The sequence below is a fragment of the Crinia signifera genome, chromosome 9, assembly GCF_055691185.1.
Source record: "Crinia signifera chromosome 9, ASM5569118v1, whole genome shotgun sequence".
NCBI classification, from domain to species: domain Eukaryota; kingdom Metazoa; phylum Chordata; class Amphibia; order Anura; family Myobatrachidae; genus Crinia; species Crinia signifera.
In genome coordinates, this window is record NC_139225.1 from 13,046,485 (window position 1) to 13,066,387 (window position 19,903).

A 19,903-nucleotide genomic window follows, 5' to 3' on the forward strand; every position below is an offset into this window, starting at 1 on the left:
CAGAAAGGGGGAACAGGAGCCAGGAGCGGTAAGTGAAGTGAGGAGGGAGGAGGGTGTGGGGAGGGAGGGGGGCCCGGACTGGAAATCAGTCCCGGGCCCCAAAACTCCTAATGGCAGCCCTGCTACAGTACAGTATGTCCATAATTTGTACACTCTGATGATATCTATTAGTCAAGGCCCCCATACACAGGTCCAACTTGGTACGTTTTCCTCCAAATCTGATGGACCGGGCCGATATATCGGATTAATTCTGGCCAAGTTGGAGGTATTTGACATCATGTCCGATCCGATGCTCGTGCCCATGCTCATCGGATCTGATCCTGTAGATCATAATGTATGTGTATAATGTATGATCTACCAGAATCAGATCATCAGCAGCACATCCGATTCCTTTGCACTCCCCTGGGAGTTTCTTTACATGTCATTTATTGCATGTACAAAATGGTGCCAAATCCTATGGAGCCCTCCTAGGGAGCTGCCAAGGGTGCACTAGGGAAAACTTAAGCATCAGTCATGCCGGACCTGTGTATGGGGCCTTAACACTCCTGCAGCACACTGTTGCCATGTAGCTACTACAGTATAATACAGGTTCACTAATATAGCAGGGTACACGGTACACACTATATGATATATTGTACAATCTTGGTAGTTTCAAAAAATTTGCACAACCATCATATATTTCATTGTACCATCGGATGTGATGCACGTTCAAGAAAACAGTGAGATGTTCATTACAATATACATCACATTGTGTGTGTGCTGGACCACATGATCACACAATATGTTGCGCACTTAGGTTTGACACTGTTCTGTATGGTGATTTAATTGTGTGTACAGGAGCAACAATTATTTGTATACAATCATTCTGAAGATGGCATAGTGCAGTGATTTTCAACCTTTTTACCTTGCGGCACACTAAATAAGATTTTAAAATTGCCAAGGCACCCCATGAGATCCCCACAGGGCAAAACACATTGGCCCCCACAGGAAAAAAAAAACTATTGGCCCCCATATGAAAAACAATCACGCTGGTCCCCACAGGCAGGGGTGGGCTGGGCCGGGGGGCAGGGTGGCACATGCCCCCCAGGCCGGTGTGACTAGGTGCAGGCTGGGCCGCTGTGTGCATCTTGCACACGCTGCCGCAACCCAGCCGTCACCTCTGCAGCTGCCCGCCACCTCCGTGTTGCACTCCAGCATCCCCGGCTTCCTCCTGGCCGCAGAAATGTAAGGCGACAGCCTCTCCAAAAATGGCCGCCGCCTTATAGGAGACCGACACTAGAGGTACTGCCATACCTCTAGTGTCTGTCAGAAGACAACAGCGCAGCCAGCGCTACCTGGAAGTGCGGATTCGGGTAGCGCTACATGCTCATCGCCAAGGGGTTCACCTGCAGTGCACATGGTATCATCTGTGGGGACATTATCATCATCAAACTGCAGTATAACAAAATGATGGGGCCTACAGACATAGCGCATGTGCACAGCGATCTGAGTGATGCTAGATCTCTCAGATTGCTCAGCACACAGCGCTGCTCAGCACACACACACACAGGGATGTGTAGCGGGGTGTGCTCAAGGAGCTGTCAGCACCAGTGTTCTCCGCTGAGAGAACACTGGCAATGATGACATTTATTGTCCCTGCTCATTCTTCATTCTACCGGCGATAGCGCTGCACGGGGCTGTTCACATATTTGGAACACTCACATCAGTCCCTGCCCCAGTGGAGCTTACAGTCTATATTCCCTACCACATGTACACGCACACACAGACATTCTAGGGTTAATTTGTTGGGAGCCAATTAGCCTACCAGTATATTTTTGGATTATGGGAGGAAACCGGAGTACCCGGAGGAAACCCACGCAAGCATGGGGAGAATATACAAACTCAGCACAGTTAGGGCCATGGTGGGAATCTAAATCATGACCTCAGCACTGTGAGGCAGTAATACTAACCATTACACCATCCGTACTGCCCCGTATATATAACACATGGTGGGGATAGAACCATGACCTCAGTGCTGTGAGGCAGTAATGTAACCATTACACCATCCGTACTGCCCCGTATATATAACACATGGTGGGGATAGAACCCATGACCTCAGTGCTGTGAGGCAGTAATGTAACCATTACACCGTCCGTACTGCCCTGTATATATAACACATGGTGGGGATAGAACCCATGACCTCAGTGCTGTGAGGCAGTAATGCTAACCATTACACCATCCGTACTGCCCTGTATATATAACACATGGTGGGGATAGAACCCATGACCTCAGTGCTGTGAGGCAGTAATGTAACCATTACACCATCCGTACTGCCCCGTATATATAACACATGGTGGGGATAGAACCCATGACCTCAGCGCTGTGAGGCAGTAATGTAACCATTACACCATCCGTACTGCCCCGTATATATAACACATGGTGGGGATAGAACCCATGACCTCAGCGCTGTGAGGCAGTAATGTAACCATTACACCATCCGTATATATAACACATGGTGGGGATAGAACCCATGACCTCAGCGCTGTGAGGCAGTAATGTAACCATTACACCATCCGTACTGCCCCGTATATATAACACATGGTGGGGATAGAACCCATGACCTCAGCGCTGTGAGGCAGTAATGTAACCATACTGGTATTCAGCATCCTTGCAATTATGTAAGAACAACAATACATATACGGTACCACTGTATATACAAGAGAATAACTAAAGAAGTTCAAGGACCTTTAAACCAAAAGTCAGTCTACATGCAATTTACTATAGATTCCATTATCCATCGTCTTACAGAGCTATTCAGTCCTACCAACTACAGTAATCATCATAATTTCATATAACCAACGCAAAGGTTTTATTTTAAAGGGGGACTCTCCTTTCTTTTGTCCCCCATAGTTTTGGAATCAGGGCCGGTCCAAGAGTCCGGTGCTGGTTTTGGAAATATGGGGAACTCTGTTTATTTTAACCACCATTATTTCTGGAACCAGGAAATGGCTCAAAGAGCTTGGGGCTGATCATTCTCATGGGGGGGGACCCCAAGCAATTTTTTTTCATGTTAATTTGAACTATTTAAACACTTTTCAAAACAGAAGCAAGCCTGAATCTCACCGATCTGTGCATGCTTCTGTCAAACACCCCAGACAGACCCAAGTCTATTTTTTGGCAATTTTATAGTCATTTTAAGTGTGTTATTTCTATACTTCAACATTGGAAAACATCTGGATGAAATTTTCGAGGTGCGATTTTTTTGTTTACGGCAAAACAGCACACTATTACATGTGCCATATTTGACCCAAAAAAATCACACCCATTTAGCCCTGTATCTCAACCCCTCCCCATTCAAAAAGCCAGTGCAATAATATATACTGTATGTTTTTTTTTTTAATCAGCAGTCTATTTTATTGCATAGATTAACATGTAAAGTACATGCATGTACACACAAGGCATGTATATTGAGGTTTGTATTGCATTTATCCTGTATAATTTATACATAATATAAAATACCAACATTATTCTGCTGACATGGAAGCATGGCAAGTGCAACGAGTCATGGGAGGGGAAGCAGTACACTTATACGGCATCCATGTCAAGCTTTGTCCACATACACACCAAAACATTTTTTAGTTTACTTTTTGACCTGTCAACATTTTAAATGTCGGTATGTTGACTGTATCAGCATTTTGACCATGTCGGTATTTGACCTTGTCAATGGTGGTCAGTATTTTGACCATTGGGATTTCGATTGTAGGTAAATCATACTGAACCCCTTGGAGGCTTTGCCTAAATCCACTGAAAATGACTCCCCAAAATGGCCGCCACCTCGGAGAAAACTATTTTGGCCATTTTGGGAGGGTCATTACTAAGTGCAAGAGCGACGGATCCAGCAGGGACATTGGCTGCCGGATCATCAGCGCCATCTTCAATAACTTTCTTTGCTAAGGTTTGAGTTTGATAGAACATATGTTCTGGTCTCTATAATACAATGTAATCTTCTGGCAGGTGCCCAAAGTTTCAGCAAATGATGCATGTACCAAAGTGGGATTGGTGCCCAGAATAGTGAAAATATATTGTATGACGTACTTACTGTGAAGTGCAGACCAGAAAGTAGGATTTGGACAGAAGATAAGTAGAGTTTGGAGATGGGGAATGTATACAGCCCTCTGTGTATGACACATTAAGAGATATACAGATTCTGGTAGAGAAAATGTAAAATTGCAGCTTACATAAAAATACATGGAAAAAACCTGTCACACAGAGCTGTCCAAATGAGGGGAAATGGATTTGGAACTTGTTTTAAAGAGTCCAGACTTTCAATACACCAATAATGTATCTTGCTTATCTTGCTGTCTCCATTGAGCATATATTTGTGTACATTCAATTGTATTATGACCTACAGACACATGCTCTTCTAAATAAACACAAAAAATGTGTAGTATACAAAAAGTAAATGATTGAAGTATCATATTGAAGAACTTTTGAGCGGGCCTTGAATGATTTTGGTCCCGTGAAACGTGAAACAGGAATGACAGGGGGGGCATGTGCCCGGGATATCAGGACTCGGGTGAAGCTGCCCAGTGCCGCAGGGGGGGGGGGGGTGTGGAGGAGGGTTGTCCACCACCACTGTAGCGCTGTGGGGAGGAAGGGGGGGTGCCAGGAGCAGCTGCCCTGTGCCGCCCCCCCTGACTACTACAATAAGCACTAGAACACAATTTGGAAAGGTAATTGTGTGACCAGCATCAGTAACAACCTGAAGGGCGAATTGGTACAGGTCAGTGAAAGGGTGACAAGCATATGTACAAATATACCGTATACTTATCAGGGAATGTGGCTGTAATTGCATGGTGTTATGGTTATTGAGGGCAGAATCATCAGACACACCTTGGCTTAAAGCATTGAGTTCACCTGACTCAAGAAATAGTTCACGGAGTAGAATTTAGAGTCATACAGAAATGAAAAGAAGACGCAATCTGTACCGGAGACTGCACAACAAGTCTGAACGGTGCATTATATTAGTAGCAAAACACTGTGTAAGATTCAAATACAAACGGATAAGTAATCCACCAAAGTAATCCCAACAAAATATAAACACATGAAAATCATGTATGGCATACTTACAGACTTTTACTACGATTACTATAGACTTTTCACATAGGAGACATTCATTTATACAATATGGTCCTTATTCTGGTTCACTCGCAAAGTAAAATTCCTTCTCAAATGGACCAAAATTATGCTGCACTGCAGGTGGGGCAGATGTAACATGTGCAGAGAGAATTAGATTTGGGTGAGTTATTTTGTTTCTGTGCAGGGAAAATACTGACTGCTTTATTTTTACACTGCAATATAGATCTCACTTTGAGGTAAAAACCCCACCCAAATCTAATTCTGTCTGCACATGTTACATCTGCCCCCCCCCCCCCTGCAGTGCAGCATGGTTTTGTCCATTTGAGAAGAAGGAATTTGCCTTTGTGAGTGAACCAGAATAAGGGCTCGTGATTAAGGAGTAAGACGAAACCTGAACTTGTGCTAAATAAACCACATTGCCTGTTAAGTCACTGGACTGGTCATTGCGGGAATTGCAACTGCTGGTGTGTACAGTACTGTACTACAACACTGCGCACATTCCAACCTAACAAATGTGTATAATTTACATTAACTTGTATTATTTAGTAAAAGGATTTGAAGTATAACAAAATAACATTTATATTTCAGTGAGTTGTTACTTTTTTCCATTCCTGTGCTATTCATTATTGCATAATGGCAGTTTGCTACCATTTCTATTGTGCAAAATACCAGGCTGCAACTGGTACCGTATACATTGCAATGTACGGAATGTGGCCACACCTCTTCATCTATCATAGTAGTACAGATATTGTAGACATTTAGTAGGTACGACATGTAAACATTAACGAAGAGAGACATTTATAGAAAAGCATGCGTGCTTAATCATTAATTGTTATTTTTAATTAAGTAAATGGCAACGTTGCATTTATTTTGTTTTGTTTTTCTTTAACATCATATTTTACATTTAAATAAAAAATTGTGTTTTGGGTAAAAGTCACAATGAAGTACAAGTATTTTCGGATAATGGCCCTTATACAGATCTGATCGCAGTAAAAATTTGTTCTCAAAATGGACAAAACCATGTGCACTGCAGGTGGGGCAGATGTAACATGTGCAGAGAGAGTTCGATTTGTGAGAGTTATTTTGTTTCTGTGCAGGGTAAATACCGGCTGCATTATTTTTACACTGCAATTTAGATTTCAGTTTCAACACGCCCCACCCAAATCTAACTCTCTCTGCACATGTTACATCTGCCCCACCTGCAGTGCACATGGTTTTGCCCATTGTGAGAACAAATTTATACTGCGATTAGATAGGATTAAGGGCCAATGTGTGTTTGCTACAAACACAACAATGGGGTAAATAGGCTTTGATGGGTGTTCTATTGAAGATGGGAGGTTGCCCACGGCAACCGCTCTATGCATTATCTTCTAGATGGTGCTAAAAAAAAGTGGAATCTGATTGGTTTCTAATAATAAAATGTGTAATAACCCAGCTGCAGAATCAGACATTCATATGTGTCTATAGGAAAGGCGTCCTAATGTGACGCGTCCCACTGTGGGTTGTAAGTAACAAAGAGAGTGCTATACTATAGGAAGCTCTCACTGTATCCTTCTAGTATCATGCCAAACTGTGGTTTACACACACACACACAAATGTCCTGAAGCAGAAGACAACTCTTTCATTATATATTCCAGCTGTTTGTTGGTAGGACCTGTATGAGCAGTAATCAATCCCATTGAAGCCATGCATTAGCACTCCTGCCACACAGCGGAATACACAATGAGAGAGTTGTGTCCTGCAGCAGGACATATGTGTGTGTTAATCAGCGGCGGCTTGTAACTATGGGCTGCAGGGCTGCACCCCCCCTAAAGGTAAAATCCGCCAGTGTGCTCAGCCTAAGTGAAGCCAGATGTAGTCTGTGAGACAGCAGTGGCTTCCTATCGGAAGTCTGACCTGCCAGTCACCCAAGCCAGTCCCACTGGGAAGTGTTCCCTCTCCCTCTGGACTGCAGCCAAAGCAGCCCACAGAACCAAGGGCATGCGCATGCTTGGCACAGAGGTTGGTTCAGCACATGCACAAGTCCAGCTGTCTGTCATCATTGTACAGGCGCCGAAACCGCAGCGGCGGCAATAACAGGGGTGGGGGTGCAGGCATCACTTATAGCAGGGGTGGAGAACCTTTTCTGTGCCAAGGGCCAATTGTATGGGGGGGAAATCCTTTGGGGGCCATATGTAAAAATTTCTCTTACAAATTGTCCTGCTGCAGCCGTCCCACGCTCCGGCGGCTGCCGCTGAATAGGACTGACAGTCTCCGGCTGCTGCTGATTAAGCGAAATCTCACAAGAACTACCGACCTCTCGTGAGAATTCCCCTGTACTTGACTTCAGGCAAAGCCGGCGGGCCGGTGGATGGGCCACTCAGACAGGCTACGGGGGCCACATACGGCCCCCGGGCCTGAAGCTACCCACCCCTGACTTATAGGGACAGTCCATCTATTCCAATGTGATTTAGCTGGAAAGCAACTTACAGTATAACACATCAAAGCCTTATTAAGCCTTAACAAGAGATAAATGCAAGCCAATCACCTCCTTACTGACTTTTTTGAACACAGGCTGTAACATGGCAGTTAGCTGGTGATTGGCTGGACGTTTATCTCTCCGTATCACCCTTGGATTTATCTCTTGTTAAAGCTTAATACATCTGCCCCATAGTAACTATAAGACATTGAATACAATGTGGTATTGAATAAAAGGAGATTTATTATAGTACATGTGAACCCCCACATCAGCCTTTTAGATCACATCATCACTGTTTTTATTGTATTCACCTAATTGTGTATTTTAATATTTCCTTCGATGACGGCTCTTCCTATCATTGTGAAGCACAATTCATTAATCGTTGGATTTTTCACCCTCCAATAGGGAACGTGAGCTGGGTTTAGACCGTTGTGAGACCGGTTAGTTTTACCCTACTGATGAGGCGTTGTCACTATAGTAATCCTGTATTCCCTGTATTAATAAGTTATACGGGTATTTTAAAAACACCTAGACAAATCTTTTTGTTGAATAACGTTAGTAAAGCATCGTAGTGGAGTGACAATTAACTACATATTAGGGCTATCACTGCTGTTTCCACATAAGCAGCAGCGATAGGAACTCAATACAGGGCAGCCGAGAGGAATGCCGGCCCCGGTAAAGTTTTGGGGGCGTGGCCTAAGGGTGGGAGGTGTGGGCACCTCCCGCCCTTAGGCCACACCCCCAAAATGTTTAGAGGAGGGTGAAAGAAAACATGCTGTAGAAGTGTGTGCTGCTGTTGCTACCCGGGAGGGATGGAGGGGGAAGGGAGGGGTCGGAACAGCAAGCCTGGGCCCAGGTAATTAGTACCCCCCCCTTCGGCTGCCCTGACTCAATACCCATGTGAATGGTAACCGGTTGACGGGTTGAGATGAGTTTCCGGGCATTTAAAGGCATCTCTATTTGAACTTTTTATTACTTTACAATCCAGGTGTTGCGAATGTTAAATTGCTGAGTGAAGCGGTAGCGAAGTAAGGCACCTTGCATGAAGCACGGTGAACAATGCGAGGGGACATGCAACTCGAATTTGGGGTCCATGTGATAAAATCTACAAATGTGTACAAAAAGAACATAAAAAAACCTACTGTACTCAGAGGCGTAGCTACCGTAAGGCAGCCACCGCGGCTGCTTGGGGGAGCAAGCGCCAGCTGGGCGCCCCCGGTGCCCGGGCACTCTGGTCAGACCCCCCCTTACCCCTCCGCATGCCGCCACCACCGCATTCAGTCCGGCACCGCAGATAGCCTCTGGGCTCCGTCTCCTGCAGTAATGAAAAATGACACGACAAAATGGCTGCCCCCTAGTAGCAGACAGTTTTTAAGGATGCTAGAGGAGGCCGCCGCCTCCTCTAACATCCCTAAAAAAACTGTCTGCTGTACGGGGGCAGCCATTTTGTTGTGTCATTTTTTCATTACTGCAGGAGACGGAGCCCAGAGGCTATCTGCGGTGCCGGACTGAATGCGGGGCCGGCGGCAGCGGCATGCGGAGGGGCAAGGTAATTTTTTGGCGGGGGGGCGCCACAATATTAGTTACGCCTCTGACTGTACTGTATGTCAATCCTTGCTTGGGATGACCATTTCCACACTGACGTTTACCCTAAGTCGACCTTGTCCATTTCGACCATTTGGCTTCGACCAAGACAGACCCGTTGACTGTTGACCCTTTATACCATAAATCATTTGAATCAGGCCCCTAGCGCATAAGGACTCTCCTTCCTGCTGTTACCTTAATTAAGTATAGGCTACAATTAACGGTAGACTAAGAAAGTATTGTTGACATTCTGACAGTTGACATTGATAACTTTGACTTATTGAATAGTTTACATTAGGTCAGTTGGGAATGTCAACATGAAATGTTGACTTTCCAAACATGTGGACATCCTGAATTACATTTCATATCACACCCCTTCCTGAATATTACAGCTGCATTACACACAGTAAAGATCTCGCTATGTCCCACAGATCTCTTGGTATCAATAACATCAAACATTTAGGTGTTATATAAGGAAGCTGAGCATACACTGGGGCAGATGTATTAAGCCTGGCAAAGAGATAAACTGGAGTTAATTTGCAAGGAGATAACGCACCAGCCAATCAACTCCCAACTGCCATATTTCAAACACAGCCGATTGGCTGATGCGTTATCTCCTTCCACATTAACTCCAGTTTATCTCTTTGCCAGGCTTAATACATCTGGCCCACTGTGTCCATTTCATGACAGGGATGAGCGGTGAGGTAAATGTTTGAGGAGTCCACTGTTTCATCATACACAATCACAGCATTGTCATGATAAATGGTAAGAAACATACAGTACTGACCCTTTTACAGACAAAAACAAGTAACAAAAATAAATGTAAGCAGTTCTCCAGACAATGAGCATGACTAATGTAATCCTCCTTAATTTGCCCAAACAAATGCAAAATATTTTTATTGTACTCCTGTTATACGGTTTTATTGTATGTTTTGTGGAAGGTTGATGGCAATGCCATCACTGTCACACAAATCATCTTACAGTGTGGGAGACCAGGTCACAACTGCCTAACTTACTGTTATGTAACGACAAATTGGTCCGTTTGGCTGTAACACAATGTCCTTTTAAAGGAATTCTATGGAAATATTGTCTTCTTCCCAGTGACATTTAAATGGAAGCACAAGTAGCTCGTTGGGTAGGAGTGCAGCAAGTTTAGCATACTTTATATACATCGGATTTCTCGGCCATTCGAAACATAAATTATTTGTCATTAAAAAGAAAAGAAAAAAATTGTCTATACTTCTCTACTTGCAATGTTGTAACCTAATCACAAGCTTATTGATATTGTTTTTCTACAACATTCACCTAAAGTGCAAGCAGCGATCAGTCCTGAATTAGGCCCTTAATTCAGATAACATCAACTATGTATAAGAAACGATACCATAACATTTTAGTGCATTGCGGTGTATTAAGTAAAATGTTAAATATTGGAAAGGGATTCCTTATACAACTCTAAGCACTCATCGAGGCGTGGGTAGGCATTACTAGCCTATCCACGATAAGTGTCTCAACTGCCCATATTGTGTAAAGCAGTGATACACGGAAAGGAGGAGGATGAGAGCCAAATTTAGCCAGGTATTCAATGTTCACCAAAATTTCTGCCCAGCAGAAATATCGGCCCGTCACTTTGAAAAGCCAAACCTGCATTTGCGGAAATGGCTGCTAAATTTGAAAATTAGATACCGATCCACTTCTTTTCGGACTTTCGGAATGTTTCCGAAAGCCTAGGGAAAAAATTATATTGAATGCTATTTTCATCTATTCGGCATGAAAATGGACGATATTATGTGTAGTCAATAACTGAAACAGAAACATCGGTGATGGGGGCTTAAACCTGGGTGATAAACAGCCAAACTCTCTTACAAAGATGAGGTTGTAGAAGACAATTTAATGTCACAGTTCTTACACCATGGCAAGACTGTGTACAGCAACAAGACTCAAGAAAGTTATACTGCATCAGCAAGGTCTCCCACAGGTAAAGATGTACTGTTCAAGCGGTTTTGAATATGCACAATGAAATTGGCAATGTTGGGGACGGCCAAGACAAGTTGCATCAGATGAAAATTCCATCATGCTTACTTCCCTTTGAAATCTGAAAATGTCCAGTAGTGCTCAGAACTGTCAAAAAGCAGGGACCAAGGTACACCCATCTACTGTGCGAGGAAGTCTGCCCAGAAGTGATCTTCATGAAAGAATTGCAGCTAAAAATCCATACCCTCGACATGGAACTATGCACAAAAACAAAACATTTTTGGCTGTAACCGAAGGCAGTTTGTATGAGCCCTACAGAGACATCATCTAAACCTTATCGAGTCTGTGTGGTAGTTAAGCCAGCTACATCCACAGAACATCTGTGGTTGGTTCTCCAAGATGTTTGGAGCAACCTCCTGGCCGAGTTCCTGCAAAAATTGTACCTAGAAGAGTTGATGATGCTGAAGGCAAAGGGTGTTCACACCAAATATGGATGTGATTGAGATCTCTCTTCTGTTTATCCACTTTGCATTTTGTAAACTTATAAAAATAAACTACTAATGCTATTTTTGAACGCATTCTTACTTTCTAGCATTTTTTCGCACCTGCCTAAAATGTTTGGCCAGTCCTGTATCTTTACTTACTTGTGATGGGAGAGAGCGATGCACATGCTGCAGGGTAATGGCTGTTATCACTACTGTACTATATATTTTGCTCCCTGCCATCACTCAGCACTGACTCCTCTGGCCTTGCCATCTGGCAGACTTTCCAACAAAACCATTAAGAGGAGGCAAATATGTGATACCCCCAGGCAATGTGGGTAAATGATGGAATGGAATGGAACATCAGGTCTTCTCTTTACAAACAGCACAGCAGTTTATTTAAAAGTTCACAGTTCAGACAGGGTTATTGTCATAGTTATCCAATATCAACCCTTGCTATTCTCTTCTCCACCACAATGTTCATATCAATTACTTTAGGTTACAGAAGTGCATTTCCTTTTTATTTACTTCAATGGCAACAACAGCATACACAACGGCGGGACAGTATTACATCACATATCCTCAGTCTCTAGGAATCAGTAATGCACCCGTTGCACTCTGAGATCACTTTCAATGTGTTTTCTCCTCCATATTCGCTTGGAGATCTCTACAGTCTGTTTACTGGAATTGACCCTTCTCACATGGGGGCCATGCACCTCGCCTGGTTTCCTTTCCACTCAACCTCACACCTCCCGTTCTTTTACATTAGCAAGCCTAAAGAATGTGGTTTTACCGGGTCATAAAACTTTCCAAGAAGTTCCTTTGTCTTCCAACCTAACACATCCCACTCACCCTCTGATAAGAATCAACTGGCTTTTTGGAACTTTCCAATATCTCTTAACCCCTGCAGCTCAGCCAAAGGCTTGAGTATCACAAATAGAAAGAAAGAATAGGAATGAGCCACTTGATTCCATAGTAGTGTACTGTGTTTTTGTTTTCTGCACTATATCAAGGGGGGATTTAGGGATAAGGGCGCCCCTAGGCACAACAACAACTTACGCCTGCCCACGCATAATTTTATTATTTTTATTGATTACTTATAAGCCCTCATTTCATAATAGCCAATTTAATGGATTCATAAAAAAAAGCCACTAACTGTGACATTGTTTTATTTTTTGTTGCGTATACATATTTACAGGTCGGGTCTCCCTTATCCGTGTATTCCAAAAATGAAATATTACGAAAACCGTGGTTTTTTAGAATATTTTTTTTCCTCATCCCCCGATGTCCATGGCGGCCTCCGGGATCCTGTTCAGCGGCATCTCCGGTCCCAGGGTGCATTGCGTGACCGTGCACTCACGCAATGCACCCCTGGGACCGGAGATGCCACTGTAGAGGATCCTGAAGGCCACCGTGGATGCGGGGGGACACCGTGGACATCGGGAGACCATCGAGGCACCACCAGGTAAGTACGGAATTTTTTTTTTCCAAACACCGAAAAAATCCCTTATCCAAAATGCTCGTGGTCCCGAGCATTCCGGATAAGGGATACTCAACCTGTACTAAGGTTTACAGGGGCAGTATCTGCACGTCCTACCCATTTACATTCTATTTGGAATATGGTACAGTACAGTAGATATTTTGCACTTCCAGGTACATGTTCAGGCTGACAGTACTATCACAAGCATCCAAGTCCCGCCCCCAAACATGTGCCACTCCCAGTAACGTGCCTAATGGGAAGTTCGGCACCGCACTATATTCCATAATAACATTTATCAGTTTTCAAAGAATTGACCTGGGACTGGACAACTGCTGGCTGTTTATCTACGTCTTCTGGCTATGGTAGGCTGTATACATAAACATCCCTTGATGTATGATAATGTGTCTATTATCCATCTTCCTCACTTAACAAATATTGGGGCAAGATGTATTAAGCCTGGTGAAGAGATAAAGTGAAAGGAGATAAAGCACCAGCCAATCAACTCCCAACTGTCATTTCAAACAAAGTTTATTGGCTGGTGCTTTATCTCCGTTCATTTATCTCCAGTGCATCTCTCCTCCAGGCTTAATACATCTGCCCCACTATCTGAAATATCTTTTACCTTAAGTGCCGAAAATGTTACTCTGTAAATATTATTTTAAACTGAAAATTCTATTTACATCCTAACTGAGCCAAACACTTATGTTTCCCTGGCAACTGAAATGCTGGAGGCCTGCTCTTCCCTCTGCTACTAAGAAAACAAGAATGTTCTGAGTCCTCTGTCAGTATCTCGTTTCAAGAGAGATATCCGAGGGGCATAATATTAGCAATAGGATCATGCTAAGTTCTGTAGCAGAAAGGAGACAGTTCTGAACGACCGAAGACATTGGAAGTTCCATGAGATTAAAGGAAGTCCGTATCCTGGGAATCAGAGGTCCTTTAAGAGATGAGAGGGCCCCTGTGCAGACTCTGATTGGGCCCCCCTCCTCTATAGTGGTGCAGTAGACTCTGGCATTGTGTCAGAGGTTACAGCACATGCGCAGGTCTCCGCCAACATGGTGTCTCTGTGCTGCGTTAACAGGGACACCTCTATTGCACATGCACAAATCACCAGAAAATTGAAGCTGCGGCCAGTTTCCAACGCCAGAACGACGGAGAGGAGGGTATGATTAAATGGGTGCAGGGTGTGCAGTGTGTTGCCCCCTGCACCCAGGGGCCTTGCGCCCATTATAGATACACCAGCATTGGGAAGGTAAATCTTTGTATTTAGGGGGTTATTCAGACTTGACTGCACAGCTGAAAAGTTACGGGCCAGGCTATAATCGATAGATCAGAGCGCGTATGCTACTTTTTAATCGCTGGCCATATGCAAGTTAATTGACAGGAAGCCTGTGTTTGTGGGTGGTAACCGGACAATTTATGGGAGTTTTAGGGAAAACCCAGGGGCGCCAGGCGTTTTTGTGGTTTTTGGGGCGGATTGGTGAGGAGATCCGGCCCGGGAAAAGTTTTGAAGCAGCCCCGGGGGGGGGGGGGGGGGGGAGGGGTGCGAGTGATGGGGGGGGGGATGACTGGGGGGGGTTGCGAGTGACCAGCAGGGGGGGGGGGTGCGAGTGACCAGCGGGGGGGGGGGTGCGAGTGACCAGCGGGGGGGGTGTTTGCGAGTGACCAGCAGCGGAGGGGGGGGGGGCGAGTGACCAGCGGGGGGGGGGGTGCAAGTGACCAGCCGGGGGGGATCCTACAGTGCAGTGCTAGTGAACCGGGGGGGGGTGGGGGGCGCGAGGTGGTGCCGCTGCGCCATCCAGGAGCTACCGGCGGCCGCGGCCATCGTCAAACTGCTCAAACATGGCCATGTTTAGTGCGGGCAGGACAGCCGGGCAGCGGACCTGGGGGGGGGAGCGGCGGGAAATCGCCCGGTTTCCCAGCGGCCCCATCCGCCTCTGATCCCCAATCAGCCAGTTTCTATCGCAGCCAAGTAAGTCCTCGGCTATGCACAGACTGCACACAGCGGAAACATCCTCCAGTGGTGAGCGGCTGGTAATGGTTTTGCAGGCTTGCACGGGAGAGATTTCCCTCTGGCTGGGTGGTTTATACCTGAACCAAGGGCTCTGCAAATTTAGCGTAGCAGCAATCCGTTCTGAATAACCCCCATGATTATATCTAACTGATAACACTTCAATTAACCCTTTAACTGCCAAGTGAATTTGTGAAAATAGTTGTGAAAATTGCCAAGCAAACATTTTTGTTTATCATGATGACCTGCAATATTTACTATAAACTATAAACTTTTTTTTAAACAACATTTTTAATTTGAATGTATATAACAAATGTGAGAGACGCTGGCTTTTTTAGCCGATATTTTACACATCTCTCTCTGGCACTCAAAGGTTAAAGTCGGGTGTTTTGGTTGGTTCTCCTTAAATTACTGCTAAGAGAAAAGCATACTATAATTCGGGGAGAAGACAACCTAAAATACAAATATACATGGAAATGTTTCCATTTATTTGCAGAATGCATTGTCATTATTCTGTGTCACTGTATACGTGATACCACAATACAGAACTACGCTTTGACTAACAAATACAGTAGAATATAATGACACAGTATTGTGGTCAGTACGAAGTAGAGATATTAAGATCAGTTAACTAATTACCTTTATTCATGGTAAATATTCTTGCTTTGCCTGTTTGCATTTTGTTATTACAATAATAATAATAATTATAATACGTTTATTTATATAGCGCTTTTCTTTCATAGGACTCAAAATCGCTTAAAATACATCACAAAAACATGGTACACTGAACAAAGGAAATAGAACTGCATTAAGTTGAAAAACAGAGATACAGTAGTTGATGATATAAGGTCCATTCACACTGGGTGACTATGCCCAGTGTGTATGGAAAGCGATGATGTCAATCATCGCTGCGGGGAAAGCCGCTCAGTCAGTGGCGTAGCTACGTTTTGGCCCCCCCCCGCCGTTAGGGGGGGGCGCCCACCCCCCGTCGCCGCCCCGTCAAGCACCCCTACCCCGCCGCCAATGCAAACCTCCCCTCAATCCCCCACAGCCTTACCTATCGCGCTGGTCCCGGCGGCTCCGTTCTTCTGCTGAGGACCACCAGAAAATGGACGCCCCCATACAGCAGACAGTTTCAGAGAACAGTGTGCTATATGGGGGCGGCCATTTTGTGGTGGTCCTCAGCAGAAGAACGGAGCCGCCGGAACCAGCGCGATAGGTAAGTCTGCGGTGGATTAAGGGGGGGTTTAACTATAGCACCGCAGCCCCCGGCGCCCCCACATGCACAGCGCCCCCCCGCCCCCCCCCCCCCGCGGTGGCAGGGGCTGCGGTGCTATAGTTACGCCGCTGCGCTCAGTGCATACACACAGAGCGGCTTTCCCCCTGCCCGGCGCCGACGGAGGGGGGGAGGACGGCATTGCATAGCGGAGCACTATGCAAAGCCGTCCTGAAAGCCGCTCATCTGATGGTATTACCAGCAGATGAACGGCTTCCCTGGAGATGTTACGGGAGCGCGCAGCAGCAGTCACCGCTCATCGCCGGACCATACACACTGAGCGGCTTTGAGCTGAAAGCTGCTCAAACTTGCTGTTTTGAGCGACTTTCAGCTCAAAGTCGCCCAGTGTGTATGGGCCTTTAGAGTAGAGAGCACAATATAAGCATACTGCCGAGTTGGTGCAGACATTTTGTAATAACTTCTACCCGTTATATAGTCCAACCATAAAAGGTATCAGGTGCGGCAGCCATCTTGGCCGCACAATGTAGGATTATCTTGGGAGGAATAGGTCACACCCAGAAGAGATTACCCAAAATGGGTCATTTCAGCATCCGAGTGCTAGAGATAGTGTCTCAGCATAACTATCGGGCCCATGTGTTTTTCATCCTATCCACAGGCATATTACAAGAAATACCTTTGACTTAAAGCTTACTTTCTTATTCTCTAGTTCTGAAAGGTTTGGGTAGCTAGCGCTCACCTCTCTGGTGTATAACTTATGTACTGGCAGCGGGTTACACGTGAGGAGACCTACCTCACAGAGAAGTTGCATACAAAAAGGGGGTTTATGTAACCTGCGCTCTTTTCAGGAAGTGTGATACATTCGTGGTGTGTGTTGCACTAATTGATGGATTGGTAGATTGATAGATTGATCGATTGGATTGCCAGATTGTGGGGGAGATTCTCTAAGAATCTCCGCCCCCCTTCGCCGCCCATCGCATACTTAATTATCGCATATGTTGTAACATATGCGATAATTAAGGCAAAGGACAGCTCTTGCGTTAAGAGCTGTCCTTTGCGGTGAGAGTCGCCGGGTCCCAGCAGGTCCCGGCGGCTCCCCCCTCCCTCACACACAGCAGCAGCAGCGCCGGGCTCTCCTCCTCCCTGCACCCGGAAGAGGATCAGTGCAGGGAGGAGGTCACAGGTCCGGGCAGCACTGCGCTGTGCTGCCCGGACACAGGTGAGGGGGCGATGCGGGGCGGCGGGGGGTCGGCGCGGGGCGGCGGAGGGTTGCGATAGAAGTCCATTGGCTTCTATGGGGCATCGCCAGATTTTTCTGGCGATGCCCCCCGCCGCGGTAACCCGGCGGGGGATGCTTACAGCATCCCAAAATGCGGTAAAAACCCTGATAACGGGGTTTTTACCGCATTTTTAGTTTAGAGAATCCCGCCCTGAATGAGTAATGAAAATTTACTATATTCAAGGGATGACAAAGAACGGGGGCCAGGTTGCAGGGGTGGTGCAACAGGATATATATATATATATATATATATATATATATATATATATATATAATTTTTTATTATTTACTCCATCTGGAAACCCCCCTTTTCAAATCCTGGGTTTGCCCCTGAGCCCCCCTGCATGAGTCTATTACCTGCAGTAATTGGATATTATGTCTAATTCAGATCCGATCGCAGTACAAATTTGTTCTCAAAATGGGCAAAATCATGTGCACTGCAGGTGGGGCAGATGTAACAAGTGCAGAGAGAGTTAAATTTGTGTGGGGTGTGTTGAAACTGAAATCTACATTGCAGTGTAAAAATAATGCAGACAGTAGTTACCCTGCACAGAAACAAAATAACTCACCCAAATCGAACTCTCTCTATACGTGTTACATCTGCCCCACCTGCAGTGTACACGGTTTTGGCCATTTTAAGAACAAATTTGTACTGCAATCAGATCTGAAAAAGTGCCATATTGTCTGTATCTTATGTAAGGTCCACACCAGTAACGACCATGATTGTGCAATGATTGTGAAACGATTTCCTGTAATTGGAGTACACTATCTGCACACGAAACTTGCATCGAAGCAGAATCGCATTAAAAACATGTATAATTCTGCTCTTGTTACATACACCCAGACATATCAAAATTGGGGAAATTGAGCCCAAATCGTTTTGGTGTGTGCCCAACATAACATAGCATTTATATTACAGATAGAGAAATCCTCATCTAGCCCTTTAATGGGACTAAAGCACATGCATCGAATTTTGGATATTTGCGATTCAATTTTGCTTATAGAAGTAAAATCGAATCCACATCGAACGGTTTTTAGGACACTTTCGATCTGCATCCGATTCGATGGGCGCTCCTGTTTTCTCAAAATCGAACAAAAAAATCTACTGTACAGCCAAGGAAATATCGAATTCGATCCAGTAAATCGAATGTGCACAATGTACCGGGAATGTAAATAGAATTCGATATCTAATGCAAAAGTACAGATCTAATGCCAAATTGAATGACAAGATGGGACATTTACCAAAATGGATTCGTAGAAAAAAGGTGTATTCGTAGGGAGAAATACACCTTTTTTTTACGAATTTGTATTTTCGGGATTTACAATCCCAAAAATACAACAATTCGTAGTCCTAAAGATGGAACATTCGTATTTGTAGTTACAAATACGAATGCCCTACACCATCGATAGGATACGACAGAAATCACCATTCAAAAGAATGGTGGTTTCTGATTTACTAAGCAGCCGTACTGACAATACGGCTGCTTAGTGGTGTGAAACACCCACGCAAATACGACAGGAAAATAGAACACCATTTTCCTGTTCTATTTGCGTTTTAGCCTGCACGGATCAGTCAGATCCGTGCAGGCTACAGTGTAAAAAAATAGAAAAATAAATAAATTTAAAAAAAAAACGGCGTGGGGTCCCCCCCACAGCCGAAACCAGCACCAGGCTGAAGGAGCCGGGGCCGGTAATTAAAAATCAGGGAGCCCGACAAATAGGGGTTCCCCGATTTTTAACAACCAGCCCCAGGCTCCAGGTCCGGGGCTGGTTCCCAAAATACGGGGGACAAAATGAGTAGGGGTCCCCCGTATTTTAAGAACCAGCCCCAGGCACAACCAGCCGGCAGGGTAATGTCACAGCCGGGGGACACTTATAATATAAGGTCCCGCGGCCAAAACATTCTCCCTACCGACCAGTCAGCCTGGCCAGGGGCCCTGGGGGAGTGGGGACCCCCCCAATGAAGGGGTCCCCCCCCTCCAGGACTTACCTGACCAGGCTGAAGCCTGGTGCTGTCCTCGATGCCCCTGGGCGGTGGGCATCGAGCTGATAAATGGTGTAAAAAAAAGATGAACCTATTGTTTTTTACTGTGGCACTACAAGTGCCAGCAAGCCTCCCCAGCAAGCTGGGACTTGGAGAACCACAAGTCCCAGCCTGCTGGGCATTAAAGGGCCCGCTGGCACTTGTAGTTCTACAGTTAAAAAAATAGTACACAAAACACACTGATACACTTTTAAAATAAAACTTTATTACACACAAAGCCCACACATACTTATACTTACCTA

General features: G+C 45.1%; 1 protein-coding gene across 1 annotated transcript in view; it reads right to left on the reverse strand.

The window, feature by feature from the left end:
* Positions 1–19,903, reverse strand: part of PTGS1 (prostaglandin-endoperoxide synthase 1) — a 73,291-nt gene that overhangs the window by 39,642 nt on the left and 13,746 nt on the right. The gene's annotated exons all lie outside the window — the stretch shown is intronic.